Below are 19,139 nucleotides of genomic sequence, written 5' to 3' on the forward strand. Positions count from 1 at the left end.
CCTGTAGGATAAGCATAAGATTATCAGTAGCCAATGAGGAAACCTAGTAATAAAACTCTGACTGGTAGTGACACTGTATGAGGTAGTGTGGGCATCTAACCAACTAATGTGATCCTCCTCTTGTGGACAGGGAGAGGGGTATGTGGTGTGTACAACAGGAAAAACACATTAAAACTCTAGAAACCTAAACAGAGGGAGTAGGAGGGACCATAAAATGTCTGACTTCTCAAATGGTTGATAAGCTCCTAGAGGTGTCCTTGGTCTCTTCCCCAGAGGCACATTTCAACTAGAGGTTGAAACTAAGAAGCTTATCAAGACTCAGGGCTTCTCACTTTCCCCTCACAGGCCCCCTCCAAGGCTGTGATTTTCTGGGCTCTCTTTGCCTTGGTTTCCTGGCCATCAGTGTCCATCACTTGAGACAATCTGAGTGTCCCCACAACAAACACCAGAAATACACCTAATGAGAAAGCCTCATCCCATCTGCAAAGTATGCTGGAACTAAGATCCAGATTCACAACCCAGGAAATTTCACTCTACTTAAGTAGTGGCATTCTATCTTCAGATTAAAGTGTGTTTGAAAATCTCTACCCTGACTGACTGGGGCTGTCACACAAGGTCCCACTGGGCCCTGTCTTGGGACTCTCCTGTGCAGCACTTGACCCTGCTAGACATCCTGTCTCCTCTCCCCTGTGCCCTCATGCCCATCATCTCCCAGAAACCCAGTGCTGGAACACATGAGACTTCTCAGCTGCATATTGGCAGGGCCAAGGGATCCTCAAAACAAGGCAAGTTTCTGCCCCGCTCCCCCATCAAAAGTGTGTAATTTATTTTTCTTTTTCTTTCTTTCTTTCTTTTTTTTTTTTTGAGACAGAGTCTCACTCTGTCACCCAGGCTGGAGTGTAATGGTACAATCTTGGCTCACTGCAACCTCTGCCTCCTTGGTTCAAGCAATTCTCCTGCCTCAACTTCCCAAGTAGCTGGGAGTACAGGTGCCCGCCACTACACCGGGCTAACTTTTGTATTTTTAGTAGAAATGGGGTTTCACTATGTTGGTCAGGCTGGTCTCAAACTGCCAACCTCAGGTGATCCGCCTGCCTCGCCTCCCAAAGTGCTGGGATTACAAGCATGAGCCACCATGCCTGGCCAAAAGTGTGTAATTTCTTAAACCCAAAGGGGTCTAGCCAGGATTCTGCATTCTCATATTTTAAGAATAGAGTGGTATCTCCATGAAGGGCCCCACTTTGAGCGCTATTTATGTTTGCCTCTGGGATTTAGCTATAGCTGGGCATGTGTGATAGTGGGCAGGTGGCAGCCTGCCCAGGGTATATTTGCACCCTGTCCATGTAGCGTGGGGTTGAGAAAGCAGGCTCCAGTATTCCACAGGTTTGGGTTTAAACTCCAGCTCTATCATTTATTAGCTTTGTGGCCCTGGAAGAGTCTGTATCCCCTCTAAGCCTTCATCTCCTCATTTGTAAAATAGAGACATAATAATAGTTTCACAAGGCTGTTGTGAGAATTAAATGATGTATAATTCGTTCTTGGCATAGGGCCTAGAAAGTAGTAAGCACTGATAAATGACAGTTCTAATAGTAGATACCCCATAAGTAAGCCTCCTTGAAGGAAGTTTACCCTAAGGTAAGAAGAAGGTCAACTTGATCCAGTAACAAAACCCCAGAAGGAGAGATTCCAAACGTAGCTTGGAGCCTAGCTCTTGGCTATGTCTCCTTGCCCAGCTTCCCTGTAATTCATCACTGAGTCCCATGTAGAGGAGGGATTATAAGTAAATTGTGAAAAGAACTGTTTCAGTAAAAAATCCTTAAGGCTTCGGGGTACAGCACAGTGTTGTCTTGATACCACCACCACTTCCTATAACACATATATCCCACCTAACCAGGAAAGAGACAACGTCTCAAACTTGGCTTCAAATGCTGCCCAGCTTTGGAATCTCACAGTGTCCAAAGCATCAGAGGTGGTACTCAATGGATGTAACAGTGGCCTTCCGCAGATATGACCATGGTCTTCAGGTGATGTGCCAATGGTATCTAGTAGACATAGCTCTGGTTCCCAAAAGAGGTATTGATGGTTCTAGCAGTCATGACAATGGTCCCTCGAATATGTGGTGGGATCTCTGGAACAAGCAGAATGGTGTTCTGTGGATACAGCAGGACCCTTGGAAGCATCAACATTCTGAGACTGATTGAGATGTTAGGAAGTTCAGATACCTCTTAGGCCCAGCAAGAGTGGTACTCGAGCCCAAGGATGTGGTGTTAGCCAGTACTTGGGGGAAGAGAGGGAGAAAGTGTCTGATACCATGGAATAGCTGCTGGTATTTATTTATGACCATGCATGGGTTATAGCCCAAGGTACAGACATTTGGGGTGTGAAGAATGTGAAGAAGAGACTTTGAATTGGACAAGAGTGAGGAAAATAGCCAAGGAACTATGTAGTATACTTCTCTTATCTGGGGTCACCATAAGCATAAAACTAAGAGCTTCATTTACAGCCGTGTATTTCAATGAGAAAGTGGAAAGAGCACCGAACCAGCGGTCTGGAGAACCAGGTGTTAATCCAAGTCTGTCAGTTGATCTCTTCAAATCTTATTATGTATAGAAAGGAGGAAAAAGAGTACCACTCAATAACTGATGTATTTTCTTTGATAATTTTATTTCATCACTACCAGATTCAGATAAAGCCAAGGTCTTGCTAACACTCCTTGCCAGTTGAAATGTGGTGACTCTCAAAAACTTGGAAATGTCACCATTCTGGCAAGAAATCTTTTAATGGAAACTTTACATCTTCTAAAATAATTAACATTCAGTACTCAACCTTAGAACATTTTCCAAATTTAGATGAGAAGAGATGAAGCAATATAAAAAGGTGTAACCCTATCATGCTTTTCCTTTTGGCATTGAAATGAATATCCAATTAGGGGATGGGGAAAGTTTTGGTTTCTTTAGTACTGAGTTGGTGGCAGCAAGAGCTGAGTAGGGGCTGAGCATCTCAGGTGTGGCCTTCCCCTAGATGATCCAGCTATCAGGTTCAGCCAAGGTGAGTATGCCCTTGTGGGGCTTGCATGGCCTGGTCACAGTGGGAGACCCTCTGTAAAGGCCTACAAGTACTTAGGGAGGTAAGAGGACACCCCCTCAAGGGCTGAAGCCTGTCTCACCTTTGAGGGGAGTGAGATCACCAGTATCCCTGTGAGCTGTATAATAGGAGGGATAAGTCCATGTTCTGGTGCCCACCCCTATGCCTTTGGAACATTTCCCCCTCTGATAAGAAACCACCTGATAATACTGTGTTTCACTGGAACACCATCATCCTCATCATTAGTAAAATGATTGCTGGTTGTCAGCATTCACGGAGAAGGTCCCTGGGGAAGGTCAGCTGTTGGAGGGAAGACTGGCGTGCTGGCTCCCAAGGTAAATGTTCCTTTCCATGATGAAGGCACCAGGGACCAGGGTCAGGCCTTCAGTCTCAGAGATGCAGAAACTCTTGTCAGTGCCTGAAAGAAGCTGAAGAATAATAAGCAGACTGCCAGTGTTGTCATTAAAAGGCAAGGTGTCTTTTACGAGGTGAGCATTAGCATCAGTCTGGCAAGTACATTCTTAGACAAACTGCAAGGAAGCCAATTTAACAGAAAGTTACTTGACAAGCAACAGCGTGATGTTTAATGGGGTCAGCCTATAATTACATGATGCGTCCATTTCCACCATGTGCTTCTGTTTGCCTCTTGGACCAAAAGAGCTGTCTTTGGGGCCAGGAAGACCCTTCCCTGGACAGTATTCATGCATCCACTGCCAGACTTTGCCTCACTGACTCTTCCTCTGTCACACATTTCCAAACCTCAATGACTCACCGATTCCCTTTCTGATTGTCATGGTCTTGCCTTAAACGTGTTGATGTCTTTAATCAAGATAGATTAAAGTGAAGTTTCTTTTCTCTGGAAGATGGGACTGCCTACTGTTTTGACCCATTATATGTGCCCAGCTGGTGAACGGCTGTGTCCTTTCATAGCCTAATTCTTGGGTCACCCCATTGTTGCCTTCCTCCCATATAACACCTACGCTGTAGTGTTGAAATGTCATCATGTTTTATTTCATATCATTTTTATTTTCTGTGTTCTTTTTCTGTGTTCCACTGATTTTTTTGAGTGGGATTGGTCTGCGAAATGGCATTATTTTTAGCACAAAATGAATCCAGTGAGACAAAATCTTATAACAAATTCAACTGTTTCATTGTATGAAAGCAGGGCAGGTTCTTTACTGATGACAATTTCTGTTCGAGAGACCAAACTGAGTTCTTGATAAATGATGAACAAATAATATACACATATTATTGTGTTTAGAATTATAGTACTGCTAGCCCTAAAAATTGATCAGTGAAGTATTGGCAATGTGAGGTGATAAGTTTTTATTTTTTCTTTTCATAATAGATTTTCCCTGTCCTGTTAGTGATTTGCACTGCCCGCAGCTACCCAAAACCTCAAGCATAGACAAACTGCTTAAAATTCCAACCTTAGGATGAACTGATTCAAAACAGATAGATTAACCCATACACACTCCCTATGCTGACACTAATGAAGAAACAACAGAGCAAAAGAGTTTCCGCTTCCCAGATGTCAATCTTCTATTTGCTTTAATCATTTTATATTTATTTATTGATCCATTCAATTATGTTGGTTTATTCCTACTTAATTTGTTCCAAAGCCTTTAAGACAGATGATAAAACACAAGATAAAAACCAGGATTAAGAAAAATAAAAATAAATGTTAGATGATAAAGATGGAAGGAGGAGTTAGAATTAGAAAGATGTATAGAATGCTAGTTCCTACATAATTATTAAAATGGAATGTTCAAGCTGGGCTTCCTGGTGGCAAAAGCATAAATGAAATTATAATAGGTACAAAATAATACCATAAAGAAAACCTCCCCAAATAAAGAAAGCTTTTTCTTGGCACTCTAATCTATATAAGAAAATCTCAGTAATATGGATGACACAATACCACAATATAATCTAACAACATGCAACCCAACAAAACATGTGTTTTTTAAAGGAATTTTGTTCTTTGTTCAATTTCTTCCATCTACTGATTTTTAAATAATACATCTTCTGTCTATTCATTTGAGGTTAACCTAAATATTTTAATATTTAATAAAATCTAAGTTTAAATCTTTTTACCTGCTTCTGAAAACTACAAGGGGATTCTAAGACTGTATCGAATTGCTTCTCATGCCACTGTATTGTGTTTTAGTTGAGTGTTTTAGTTCTATTGTGCTTTTTAATTCTACAAATTAAACCCTATTATTATTATCATCACCATTATTTTATATGGCCAATGTTTCAGTGTATTTATTTATAAATGTCTTTGCTCACCATTTCTTCTTGCATTTCAGACTTTCAATTTGGATTCATTTTCTGTGAGCCTCAACTATAGCCTTCAAAATTTTCTTTTGTGAGGATCTATACTCAGTTTTGTTTGTCTTCAATGTCTTTTATTTTACTGTTATTCTTAAATGATCTTTTTACTAACTGTGGGATTTGGGATTGATCTCTTTTTTTTCTTTGACACATTGAAAATAATATTCTGTCTTCCATTAATGCTGTTAGAAACACTGCTATACCTCTAATTTTTATTCCTTTGAGGTGATTTGTTTTCTATCTTTGGCTACTTTTAAGATAGATCCTCTCTTTGACCTTGTTGTTCTGAACTTCCACTATAATGTGCCAAGGAATTATTTTATTTATATTTATCTGCTTGTGGTTTGGCTTAGCATCTTTCCACAATTCTGGAAAAATCTCAGCCATTTTTCCTCGGAATATTGTCTCTTTTCCATTCTTTCTACTATGTTTTTTCAGAGCTCCAATTAGGTATATGGACTTTTTCAAAAACTCTATCTTCCTTTTCTCTTATTATATTTTGAAATCTCATTTCTCTATACTATATTTTATATGATTTCTTTAGATTTATCTTATACTTCACTGGTTATCTCTTTGTGTCCAGTCTGCTGTTTAATTCATACATTGATTTTAATTTAAATTATATTTTCCACTTACAGAAGCTCCAGTTCAAATATACTTTTTTTTTCTTGAGGCAGAATTTTGCTCTTTGGGTCACCCAGGCTGGAGTGCAATGGCATGATCTCGGCTCACTGCAACCTCTGCCTCCTGGGTTCAATTGATTCTCCTGCCTCAGCCTTCCTAGTACTGGGATTAGAGGCACCTGCCGCCATGCCCGGCTAATTTTTGTATTTTTAGTAGAGATGGGGTTTCACCACGTTGGCCAGGCTGGTCTCGAACTCCTGACTTTAGGTGATCTGCCCACCTCGGCCTTCCAAAGTGCTAGGATTACAGGTGTGAGCCGCTGTGCCCAGCCCAAATATACTTATTTTTTAAACATTTTTTTATTTCTTGTCATTATTTTCAGATGTCTGTTTTATTTCTTATAGCATATTAAATATATTTACTGTATGGTTTACTTCTCATATTTCTAATATCTGCAAGTCTCTGAAAGTGTGATGTTGTTGTCTGCTGTTTCCTCTGGTTCTTACTTGGTGCGCGTTTTGCCTAGTATACTTTGTCTTTGTTTGTTGGGAGGGGAGTTCGTATTCTTTAGAATGCTATCTGTAGGATTTTTTGAGAACTGGTTAAAGTTGGGGTCCTTCAGAAAGGATTTTCTTTTACTTCAATTGCCTGGGAGCACTACCAGTTGTCTCTTTGATTTTTTTTTTTTTCTTTCTGGTCATGCTTTCCACTTCCACTGCATTTCTCACTGGTTCAACTATAGTAGCATGAATTTGGAACTACAAATCCACAAGAAGCAACATCAACTATGAGGTATCATTGACAAAAATATTTAACTTGAATCTAATCATGAGAAATAATTGATCAAATCAAGACTATGGGACAGAATCTAGGACATTCTATAGAGCCTGGATTCTTTAAAAAAGTTGTACACACACACATAAACACACACACACACTTTAATTTATAAGATAACTTAGAAATTAAAAGAAACTACAGAGACAACAGTCCAATGCAAGGCATGCCCTTCATTGACTTCTGGATTTTTTTAAGTCATAAAAGATATTTGGGAGTCACTTAGGAAAATTAGAATGCAAACTGTATATTAAATGGCATTATGGAATTATCATTACTTTTCTTAAGTGAGATAAGGATATTGTAATTATACAAGAGATGTCCTTCATCTAGGAGATGGCTGCTGAAGTACTGAAGGGCAAAGTATCCTGTGCTTATAACTGGCTTTCAAACAGACAAACAAAAAAACCCGGTCCAAAATGGCAGTGGCAATGGATGTGGATACCCCAAGCAGTACCAACAGCAGTGCTTTGAAGTAAAAAAGTGAAATACAGTAGCTAGCCCTCTGGGCCTGGGATGTTGTGGTTAATAACTGTGCCATCTGCAGGAGTCACAGCAGGGATCTGCATAGAATGTCAAGTTAACCAAGAGTCTGCCACTTCAGAAGCGTGTACCGTTGCACGGGGTGCCTGTAACCATCCTTTTCACTTCCACTGCTTCTCTCACTGGCTCAAAACACAACAGCTGTGTCTGTTGGACAACAGACAGTGGGAATTCCAAAAGTATGGGTACCAGAAAAAGATTTCTTCCATGAAGTTTAACTGTTTTGTGATTCATTTCATGACCTGCCCTTCTGTCACTTAATTATAAATTAGATAGAACTGTGTCTTTTCTGCTTTGTCTTTTCCATTTGCTGTTCTCGCAGCCACATTGTGTTCTGTGTCAAATAAAGTCCAGTTGGATTCTAGAGCGAATGCTGTCTCTTGTGTATGTGGGAAAAAAGTGAACATAAATGAAGGGGCCCCTCTTCCAAGGCTGAAAAGCCACATTTTGAAAGTGAAATGTGTGTTCATTAGAGCCGGAGCAGGGTTGTCCTGTGAGTGCATTGCTTAGTCAGAGGACTCCAACCGTACAAGGGGGGAATGTGGATCACTGACCCTGAAAACAGCAGTCAGCCCTGTCTTGCTCTGGTGTGACAGCAGTGGGCAGCTGAATGAGGAAAGAACGTGGGATTCAGTCATCAGACCCAGCTCTGAGTCCTGGTTGCATAGCCTGGCTACTGATGGCAATCTCAGACAAGTTGCCTCTCTACCCTGATCTTTCCTCCTCTATAATGTGGGCTTCTAAGGACTATATGGCATTACATGGGGCACAGAAAGAGGCTTTATAAGATGCAAAACCACTATTCAAATGTAAACATTGCGTGCATATGACATGTTGCTTTCTCTTCTTAGCTTATAAAAATAAGTTTTAAAAAATTGTAATATGTAATCTTGGCTGGCAAATGTATGAACTCAATTTAAAAACTGATGTCACCTAAAATTGAATTACCACAAGAGTTCAAGTTTCCTTTACCACCACTACCTCATCACAACTTGTTAAAATGTTTTGGGCCACAGAAGGAATTGCCAATTCTAGTACTAATTTGGTAGCTATAGAGAATCTTCAACTGAGAAATGGTTTTGTTTGTTGCAGTGGTTCTCGAAATATGGTCTGAGGATTTCTGGGGGTACTTGAGACCCTGTCAGGGGGTTCATGAAGTGCTCCCTCCAACTGCAAGTCTATGCAAAACTAGTTTTTTCTTCATATACTTTAACCAAAGCAGTGCATCAAATGAAGAAGCAGACTTGAGAATCCAACTGTCTTCCATTGTCAGACATAAAAGAGATCTGCAAAAAGGTAAAACAATGCTAGTGTTATCACTAAATTTTTTTTGTTTTGAAAAATAGTTGATTTTAATAAAAGTATGTTAAAAAGTGAAAAAACATATTATCTATACACAGATACATACACACATATGTATAGGCATATGAGATAAAGTAGTGACTCTAAGAGCACTGTTCATAGTACTTTGTTTCTTAGAGACAGGGTCTTTGTCATCCAGGCTATGATTGGATGCACAATCATAGCTCACTATAGCCTCAAACTCCCAGGCTAAAGGGATCCTTGCATCTCAGCCTCTACATGCGCCACTACATCCAGCTTAGATTTTTGTATTTTTTGTAGACAGGGGGTCTGTGTTTTGTACATTTTGTAGAGACGGGTTCTGTGTTGCCCTGACTGGTCTTGAACACCTGGCCTCAAACAATCCTCTTCCCTTGGCCTCCCAAAGTCCGAGGATTACAGGCATGAGCAACTGCACTTAGCCTCATTGTACCTTTCTTTCAACTTTTTTGCAGGCTCAAAATTTCCACAAATTTTTAGATTTTGTGGGAAAATGTAAAAACAAACCAGAAAATCACATGAGTTCCCCTAGAGGTGTTCTCCTCTACACCACGGCCAAAATCAGGAGAGGCAAGTTTCTTGTTCTCTCCTTTTGGGAGGAGGGTTTATGTCTAAGCTACCCTACACTGAGGGTGCGACTCCTGAGGTCTCAGTTTTCTATGAAAGGTTTCCTGCTGGGCTTTTCACCCTAGGACGGCTTTTCTTAATCTCTTCAACCCATGATGCTGATACAACAGAAGTTTAAGGTCCCAGGTTTTATCAGACACTTTCAGGGTATAATATAGCTTTGGCACTCGCTTCCCTCTCAGAGCACAGGCTTTCACTTTATATTTGGTCTCTATACGTTTCTTGCTTTCTTGCCAGCTCAATAATTCATTTAATTTTAAAATTTCTACCCCAAGTTTTTAGTTATTTTCACTGGGAGGATCATTCAGGGTATGTCATCACATTACACTACTAGAAACAGAAGTCTCAATGCAACAGCATTTTCAATGGAAGTTGAATCGCAATCACTTTTCTTCCATTTCTTGCAGAGATTCAAATGGTGGTTACAGCCACAAGCAAGAGATTCAAATAGTGGTTACAACCACAAGCAAGTTTTGAAAAACAAAATCCTTACCATAAAACTGTAAAAAAACTGGTGGCCTTAAGGCATAAATCCAGCATGTCCACCTTTCAATTACTCAGTTGAAAATATAGTTGTCTCAACACAAGAAAGTGCTCTATCAAACCAATCTTTCCCCCTAATTTTTGCAGCTCATTTATTCAAATTATTGTGAATTCAGAACTCTATATTATGTACAAAAAAAGTATGAAGATAGGCCAGATCATGAAAAAACACCTTCTCAAAAGTCATGAATACTTTCATAACAATGTGGAGATAGCCCTGTTGACAAGTGCACTACATCTCTTTTTTCATGCTTTTTAATTCGCAAGGACATTTTTATATAAGAAGCAGGTTTCTAAAGCCAAAGTCATTCATGGTTTCCTTTTTATTGTAGTGGGCTTGGGATGCTCGGAACTAGGATACTGCCTGAGGATGGTCCACTCTCTTTACTCAAGCCTCCCCTTAAGATCTAGGATAGACCTTTCCCCTGGATAGCTGAGTAGGTTATCATCAATTTCCTGAGTTGCAAGAACACCAGCCTCAATTATTTATTAAAGAAAAATAAAGTAAAAAGTAAACAGACATGATTTTGCAAAAAACAAATCTCAGAATTATAACATCACGTGATAACCCAGTCTCTGATTATCATAGAATAATTATTCCCGAGTGTCAATTACAGGTTGTAGATGCTGGATATTTTTATCCTGAGACCTTGTTTGGCCTGAACCAGCCCTTGAACTCTATTTCTTGTCTCTATGTTGGACAATATACCTAGCTGTACCTACACATACAGGTGTGAGATATATCGTATCTCTATATAAAGTAACACAGACTCCACCTGAGTTTGGAGCTCAGTATTTGCGCTGGGTTACAAAAGCAGCTGAAATCACTTTCTACTTGTAGTCAGGGGAATTGAAATTTACTCTAAGTCCTGCTGTTTTTTCCTTCCTTTTACAAGAGGGTTAGGTGCCCCTTCCCTAACAGAGTATGCTCTACTTGGTGTCAAAATAACCTACAGTTTCCCCATTTCCTCTTATTTAAGCTTTGGGTGATAATAGATTAACAAACTCAGTTACAAATGGAAACATCTGAACTCCACTGTCTTAATTCATTTAGTGTTGCTGTAACAGAACATCTAAGACTGGGTAGTTTATTTTAAAAGAAAGAGAGAGAGGTCTATTTGGCTCATGATTCTGGTGGCTGAAAAGTTCAAGTTTGGGTCCACATCTGGTGATGGCCTGAGGCTGCTTCAACTCATGGTGGAAAGCAAAAGGGGAAAGCCAGTGTGTGAAAAGAAATCATGACATGGTGCAAGGGGAAGCAAGAGAGAAACCAAGGAGCCAGGCTCTTTCTCACGACCCACCCCATTCTAATCCATCCCACAAGAGTAAGAACTCACTCACCTTTACGGTAGGGCATTAATCTATTCCTGAGGAATCCATCCCCAGGATTCACACACCTCTCACTAGGGCCCACCTCCCCACACCACCACAAAGGGGATCAAATTTCAACATGAGTTTGGGTGGGACAAACCATATCCAAACCATAGCACCCACAAAAATAAAGATAATAGTAAGGAAACCACTATGTGCCAGGCACTGGATTAAGTGTTTATATTCATCCTCCACCTAAGAACAGTACTACTGGCTTTTCCACTGACCTGAAAACAGGTCCCACTAGCATTTTCATCTTATGAATGACCACTCTAAGGAACAGAGCCATTAAATGGCTTCCCAAGGTCATACTGTCATGGAGCCAGTATCAAAGGCTGTTGCACTCCTAACCAGGACGCTACCCCTTCTTGTTTTTACCGGATGCTCTCAGAAATGTTTCAAGATCATGCATCCTGGGAATCAGTTGCAGGTCCCTGAAGTCAGAAGCCCAATGCTGTTCATTGAGAGCCATGATATGTCATGCACCACCCTAGAGCTGGTTCTTAACCCATAAGGTAGCTATCATTCCCATTTCCCAGTGAGGAAAGTAAGACACCACTCCTTTATCCCACCAAGAGCGTAAGGGACTTCCGCCAGGCCACACAGCTAGTAAGTGACTGGGCCAGGTTTCAAACCCAGGTGTTGCTCCACCGTGCTACCTCTCCAGATTGTACATAGCATTATGATTCCTTCGCAGGACAGGGCTATATCATGATGTATTATGCTGGTGACCACAACCATTTTGGCAATGGCTTTCTAAAAATATAGAGAAAAAAAGCAAATACTAAAAAGCTGAGTTTTTGGCTTCATATAATATATGAATAATTGGAAGTACATTAAATTAAGTGTAAGAAATGCATTCTCATGGCCTCAATTCACGTAGTCTGCCCCAGAAGCAAAGTTTTATGCATTGATCAGACATTCACTCTCCCTAAGGCAGTGCAAGCAAGTAGAAGGACACTGTGCCTAGGATCAGAAGACCTGAGTTCGAGTCCAGTTTCTGGCATTTCCTTGGGAAGGTTGTTCAATCTCCCTGACGTTCAGTTTTCTAATCTGTGCAGTGGAAATTATAACTACAGTACCTGCTGAAAAAATTGGTGGGTTATAATTATAACTATGGCACCCGTCTGTCCCACCTCATTGTTGTAAAGATCAGATGAGATCAAATATAAGACAAAGCGTCCTATCTGAATGAGATATTTAAAGTTGGTTATTATTATGATATGGGTTTCTAGGCAGTAAAAACTTACCGTATTCTTCCACAGAAAAAGAAAAAGATGGTGCGTGGGTATATGTGTACTTATACATAAACATGGATATATATGCATGCATGAATATGATTACAAGGACATATGTATAAGAACGTTGTGTTATGCAAAAAAGATGAGAGAAACTAGTCATACTCTCACAGAAGAAGCCCTCATAAAGCATGCTAGGGCAAGTCTGCAGTCCTCTAATTTTAGTTGCTTAACTATTAGATACGCAGACAGTGTTCAGAGATTGTGTCAAGGCACTGCAGCCCTCAGAAAACTAGCCCCAAAGCCCATGACCCCACAAGCAACTTCAGGGAGCTGCTGTAGATGGAGACCTGGCCCCACTGTAAAGGCACTAGAAAATGAGCTCTTACCTTGCAGGGAGTGGTCGGGGGAACATCAAGGAAAGAAGAAGGAATCATGAATGGCGCTTGGGGCTCACTCAGGAAGACCTCTTCCTGATAGGCGCTTTAAAGGAATCAGTGCTCAAAACCCGTGGATGCAATGAGCTCATTCATCCTTGAGGGACCCTCTGTCACCTCTCACCTGTCCTGAGGTCCTCCACACGTCCCCCTTCTCTGTTCTTATTCCAAATTCCTCTACTACATTAACACTCTAGTTTTCTGGGTAAACTTTATTAGATTTGTTACTTCTATTTTCCTTTCCCATTAGTCAGTTTTTAAATGTGGTAGCCAAAATAATCAACATCACTAGTAATTATACCCATACTCAGAAACTCTTCGGGTGAAGGGGCATGGCAGAACTCCACAAGGAAATCCCGTTGCGAAGATTATATAGGTCAGAAAGTCATTTTTAAGTGACGTGTGTGATAAAGCACATGCTACATACCAATGGAATTTAACGCTCAAATGGAATAAATTGTGTTTGCAGTATACATTTCCCTAGATCCATACATGAAATCACATTTCCATTAAACAGTTTTCAAGTCAGTGACCAATTCCCTCCCACTTCTCCTGAAATTTATATGAACCTGAATCATTTTAATACCACTGAAAAGAAACACTATACTTACAAGGAGATGAACAACAGGTTTAATAGTTTTTAGTTTGCGGTACTAGGAGGCAAGATGGTAACTCTAATATCCCGTGTACCTCAACTCCTAGATCTGAGTAGTCAATAAGAAAGTAGGGAAAGGACTACCAGCAAGAAAAGAAGCCCACTAATATGTCCTTCTCCTTCCTCCTGTGTTTTCTTCTGCTTAATAATTGAGTCTAATATTAATGGACAAGGATTGCCAGAAAAGTCATGATCTAGAACAGGGGTCAGTAACCTTTTCTGTAAAGGACTAGAGAGTAAGTATCTGAGACCTTCGCAGGCCACATGGGCTCTGTTACAACTACTCAACTGTGCCATTGTGCCACAAAAATGGACACAGCATTGCTGTGTTCCAATAAAACTTTAATTATGAGCCTTGAAATTTGAATTTCACATGATTTTCACGTCAGAAATATTAAATTCCAATAATTTAAAACTATAAAAATTATTCTTAGCTCACTGATCCTATAAAAACAAGCTGTGGGCCAGATTCAGCCTATAGGCTATAGTTGCCAGTGCCTGGTCTAAAACTTTTAATACATTGAAAAGAAATTCAAGTCATTTTCTGAAATTGAAGTCATTTTCACTCTTTCCGCCCATTTACTTTTCCCTAAGACTTTATGTTTTTCCCCACACTCTCATTCCCATTCTGATTTACCAGGACATTACTTCTCCTCTCTACCTCACATATTTGTTTTATCGCACTATAAACCTTACTGAAGAATAAGACTATTTGCCAGAGACCCACCTGTAAACACCCAGCACTGCAGCAGGCACTAACAAAGTGGAAGACACAGAACTTGCGGCCGATCTTGTTGACATGGGCAATAATCCATTCCCTTCTCCCTCTTTCTTCCTGGTAGAGTCCACCTCTCATAATAGAGTCTGAAAAAACCAGATTGTCACTTTTCCACCTTCCTGGCAAACAAAGGGGTATGTCTATGACCAACTCCTGGACAGTAAGACCTGAAGAGAAGTCTGTTGGGGTGATTCTGGAAAAGGTTTTTCTCACTGGAAAAAAAGAAAGCTACAAGAGCAGAATCCCCACCCTCTCCTTGTTTCCTACTTTGGGATGATATCATGTAAAGAGACAATGTTTAGAGCTGCAGCAGCCATTTTGCAACCATGAGGGAAGTCCAGGAATTGGTCCACAGGCATAACATGATTAATCCACCAAAGCACCTCCGTACCTCTCTTCCTCTGGACTTCATGTTGTAGGAAATAATAAATCCCCAAGATGGGAATTTTGTTACCATCTATTACACTGACGGACTTCACTCTTGCACAGCTTACATTGCTAAAGGAGTGATGTGACACATAAAATGAAAAACCATTATAAAAAAATCATAAAATATCAGGCAGGACACAGCGACTCACACCTGTAATCCCAGCACTTTGGGAGGCCAAGGCAGGTGGACTGCTTGAGCCCAGGAGTTCAAGACCAGCCTAGGCAACATGGCAAAATCCCGTTTCTACAAAAAAGTACAAAAATTGGCCAGGCATGTAGTGGACACATGTATTCCCAGCTACTTGGGAGGCTGAGGTGGGAGGATCACCTGAGCCCAGGAGGTTGAGGCTGCAGTGAGCCAAGGTCGTGCCACTGTACTCCAGCCTGGGTGACAGAGTAAGACCCTGTCTCAAAAAAAAAAAAAAAAAAAAAAAGGAAGAAAAAGAAAACCTAAAATACTATAACAACTCCTCCCTCCTTGGCAGCTCTATTCAACCTAAATCAAAATACGTTCATTTCTCTCCCACAGAGTTACTGCTCTATATCCACCTTCTGCTTTACAGACAAGCTTCTTAAAAGTTCATCTATCCTAGCAGGGCACAGTAGTGCACACCTGCAATCCCAGCTACACAGGAGACTGAGGCAGGAGTATCTTTTGAACTCAGGAGTTTCAGACAAGCCTGGGCAACACAGCAAGACATCCCCACCCCACGCCACCTCCGCCACTGTCTCTAAAAAACCCACGAAGTTATCTACTCTTACCCTCTCCACTTCATATTCTGTCCTCAAATAGCAATACTCTGCCCTTGTTTCACCCACACTACTCCATCAAACTGCTTTCAACAGAGTCACCAGTGACTTCTGAGTTGATAAACCCAAGCACAGTTTTTAGCTCTTATCTGGCCTGACCTCTCCCCAGAGTTCAAAATAGTCAATACTATTCACTATGCCTCTCCCACACCATACTTTTTTTTTGGTTTGTTTGTTTTGAGACAGAGTCTTGATAATGTCGCCCAGGATGGAATGCAGTGGTGCAATCTCGGCTCACTGCAACCTCCACCTCCCGAGTTCTAGCGATTCTCCTGCCTAGGCCTCCCAAGTAGCTGGGATTACAGACGCCCACCACCATGCCTGGCTAATTTTTGTATTTTTAATAGAGATGGGATTTCACCACTTTGGCCAGGCTGATCTCGAACTCCTGACCTCAAGTGATCCACCCTTCTCGGCCTCCCAAAGTGCTGGGATTACAGGCATGAGCCACCATGCCCGGCCCATGAAACCATACTTTCCAAATTTTCTTTTGCATCCTTAAATATTTATTTCTGGCTTCTCCTTCTACTAGGCTCTTAATACTAGTGTTCCCCAGTGTTCCTGTACCACCTCCCCGTTTTTTCTTATTTTACACACTCTTCTTATGTAGCCTCATCTATACCTACAGCTTTAGTGAACTAATTAGAGGTAATTTGTAATTAGCAGCACTGATTTTCTGTTGGAAGTTAACTACTAAAATCCTTCGATGTGACAGTTATTTTAGTTAGGATAAACATGCCCCCAGGAATTCAAGTAATACTATTCATTTGCTTGCAAATTCCTTTTTCCCCATAGATGAACTTCAACCCAAGTAAAATCAGGCTATCTAAAATTCCCAGCTACTTGCAAGGCTGAGGCAGGATCCAAATTAATGTAATTTTCATGTATTTTGCAAGTTTGTTTTATGTCATATTATTTCATTACACTCTGCATAGTATTTTCTTAGCAAATACATCTAGACTAGACACCTGGCACTCAGTAAGGGATATTCCTAGCCCAGTAATCATTGTTGTCATTTGACATTGCAGGAGCCACCATATGGATGGATAAATGTGTTGTTTAATGAAGGCAAGCAATTACTTTAAGAGATCCTAGTTGTTAAAAACTCTCTCTGGACTTTAAGTTTGGTATATACATAATTATTAAATGTATACATAATTGTTAATTGTAACAAATGTCCTCACAATTGTTTTCTGGCTATTTTTCTAAGGATTTTACACTTTATTTAGTAAAATATATTAAAGAGGTTAATGATAATTTTTTTATAGAGACCCTTAGTAAGATTGAAAATGAATGATTTTTCACACTTCTTTTCTTGCTTTGCTAATCATCAGTGCCTAATTGCAAAAGCAAAACATCTTCTAAATTCTGGGGGAGAAATTCTACTTTGAATTGCACACTAATCAAAAGACTCCTGCTTCATTTACTGAGCCCTTATCTGTGCTAAGTAGTTCTTGGAATAGCTATTTTCCTGTCACTTAAGCACCTTCCTTTGTTTTAACAGTGAACTAAATAGGAGTCCAAAGTCTGCCTTTCCCAGTGCTAGAGTATAAATGTCATCACACAGTAGAATATAAACATCTTTTTTTTTTTTTTTGAGACAGGGTCTTGCTCTGTTTCCCAGGCTGGAATGCAGTGGCATGATCATGGCTCTCACTGCAGTCTCAACCTCCTGGGCCCAAGCAATTCTCTCACCCCAGCCTCCCAAGTTCCCAGGACCACAGGTGGGCACCACCATGCCTAACTAATTTTTTAACTTGTTTTTGTTTTTGTTTTTGAGACAGAGTCTTGCCCTGCTGCCTAGGCTGGAGTGCAGTGGTGCAATCTTGGCTCACTGCAACCTCCACCTCCTGGGTTCAAGGGATTCTCCTGCCTCAGCCTCCTGAGTAGCTGGGATTACAGGTGCCCGCCACCATGCCTGGCTAATTGTTTGTATTTTTAGTAGAGATGGGGTTTCACCATGTTGGCCAGGCTGGTCTCAAACTCCTGACCATGTGATCCACCTGCCTCGGCCTCCCAAAGTGCTGAGATTACAGGCGTGAGCTACCGTGCGCCTGGCCTGATTTTTTATTTTTTATTATTATAGAGATAAGGTCTCACTATGTTGCCCAGGTTGGTCTGCAGCTCCTGGTCTCAAGTGATTCTCCCACCTTGGCATCCTAAGTGCTGAGATTATAAGCATGAGCCACCACACCTGGCCCTTTATCCATCTTTTAATGTAAATAATTATATCCATTTCTGTTTCCTTCAAAAATTCAAGTGGAAAACCTGACATAACTAATGGTAACTTTATTATTATACCTATATCAATTAACACATGTGTATAAAACTTCTACTTAGTTGTGCCAAATATAAGTGCACAGTATGGGTGATTTCCCCAACTTGTGAAGAATAGTGCTGTAGTCACCCCACAGGAGCAGGATAGATCCCCGCTTTCAAAATTGGGTTTGGATACCAAAATCAATAATGCCATCACACATGCAGCAAAGGGTTTTGAAAGGTTTATTGCTCACAGAATAAGCTTTTTTGGGGAGAGTAAGATGGGTTCCCAAGCTGGTCTGTAAGCTAGAGAGAACAAGAAAGGAGAATGGCTTTGGGATTCTTATTGTGGTTAGGAGTGGGGCTGTGATGAGGGTTCCTGTACATGGGCTAGAGCTTACACTGTTGGAACTTCCTGCTAGTGCCAAGGAAGGACCACCCAGGCATTCTTATCAGTTTGCCCAGATGTGGGGCAGAGAGGAAGGAAAGTGGTGGGGCTTGAGAGCTGTCAGCAGTCAAACATCAAAAATTAAGTCATACTCTGTATTACAACAATTAGAAAAGAAATAAAATGTAGTATATCAGTTCTCCATTGCTATAATATTGTTACATAACAAACAACCCACAAACCTCAACGGTATACAAAAATAAATGTGTCCTGCTCACACATCTAAAGTCAGCCAAACAGCTCTACTGATCTTGCCTGAACTCATTCATCTGTCAGCTTGATCTTGGCTGGCTTTGCCTGGGGTGGGCTGTACTCTGCTCCGTGTCTCTCATCCTCCAATAGGCTGGCACAGGCATGCTATCATGGCAAAGGCAAAGGTGCAGGAGTAAGCCAGCCCAATCACACAAGCACTTTTCAAGCCTCTGCTTGTGGCACTTTTGCCAAAATCCTATTGGCCAAGCATGTTACATGGCCAAGCCATGAGATGTGTACACAGAAGAATAAAAGATGTATACATAGAAGAGTAAAGAATTGGGGCCTGTTTTGTTACCTACTGCACCTACTAATGGATTACTAATATGTCACAACTCTTATCCTAGATTACAGTATTAAGAGGAGGAAAGTCAATTCAATGATATATTTACTACTAAATGTTAGGTACTGTACTTGGAATTAGAGTTACAAAAATAAATGAGATAATACTAAGGCGCTCACAGTCAGATACTGGGGAAAAAAATCAATACATTATTAAAATAAATGAAATAAAATCCAATGTAAGTACATG

General features: G+C 40.6%; 1 protein-coding gene and 1 pseudogene across 1 annotated transcript in view; both read left to right on the forward strand.

Annotated features, from left to right (window-relative positions):
* THBS4 (thrombospondin 4) overlaps window positions 1-19,139 on the forward strand; it is an 88,697-nt gene that overhangs the window by 20,071 nt on the left and 49,487 nt on the right. The gene's annotated exons all lie outside the window — the stretch shown is intronic.
* On the forward strand, window positions 7,296-7,680 carry LOC112627026 (annotated as a pseudogene).

Source organism: Theropithecus gelada, chromosome 6 (genome assembly GCF_003255815.1).
Source record: "Theropithecus gelada isolate Dixy chromosome 6, Tgel_1.0, whole genome shotgun sequence".
Classification (NCBI taxonomy): Eukaryota; Metazoa; Chordata; class Mammalia; order Primates; family Cercopithecidae; genus Theropithecus; species Theropithecus gelada.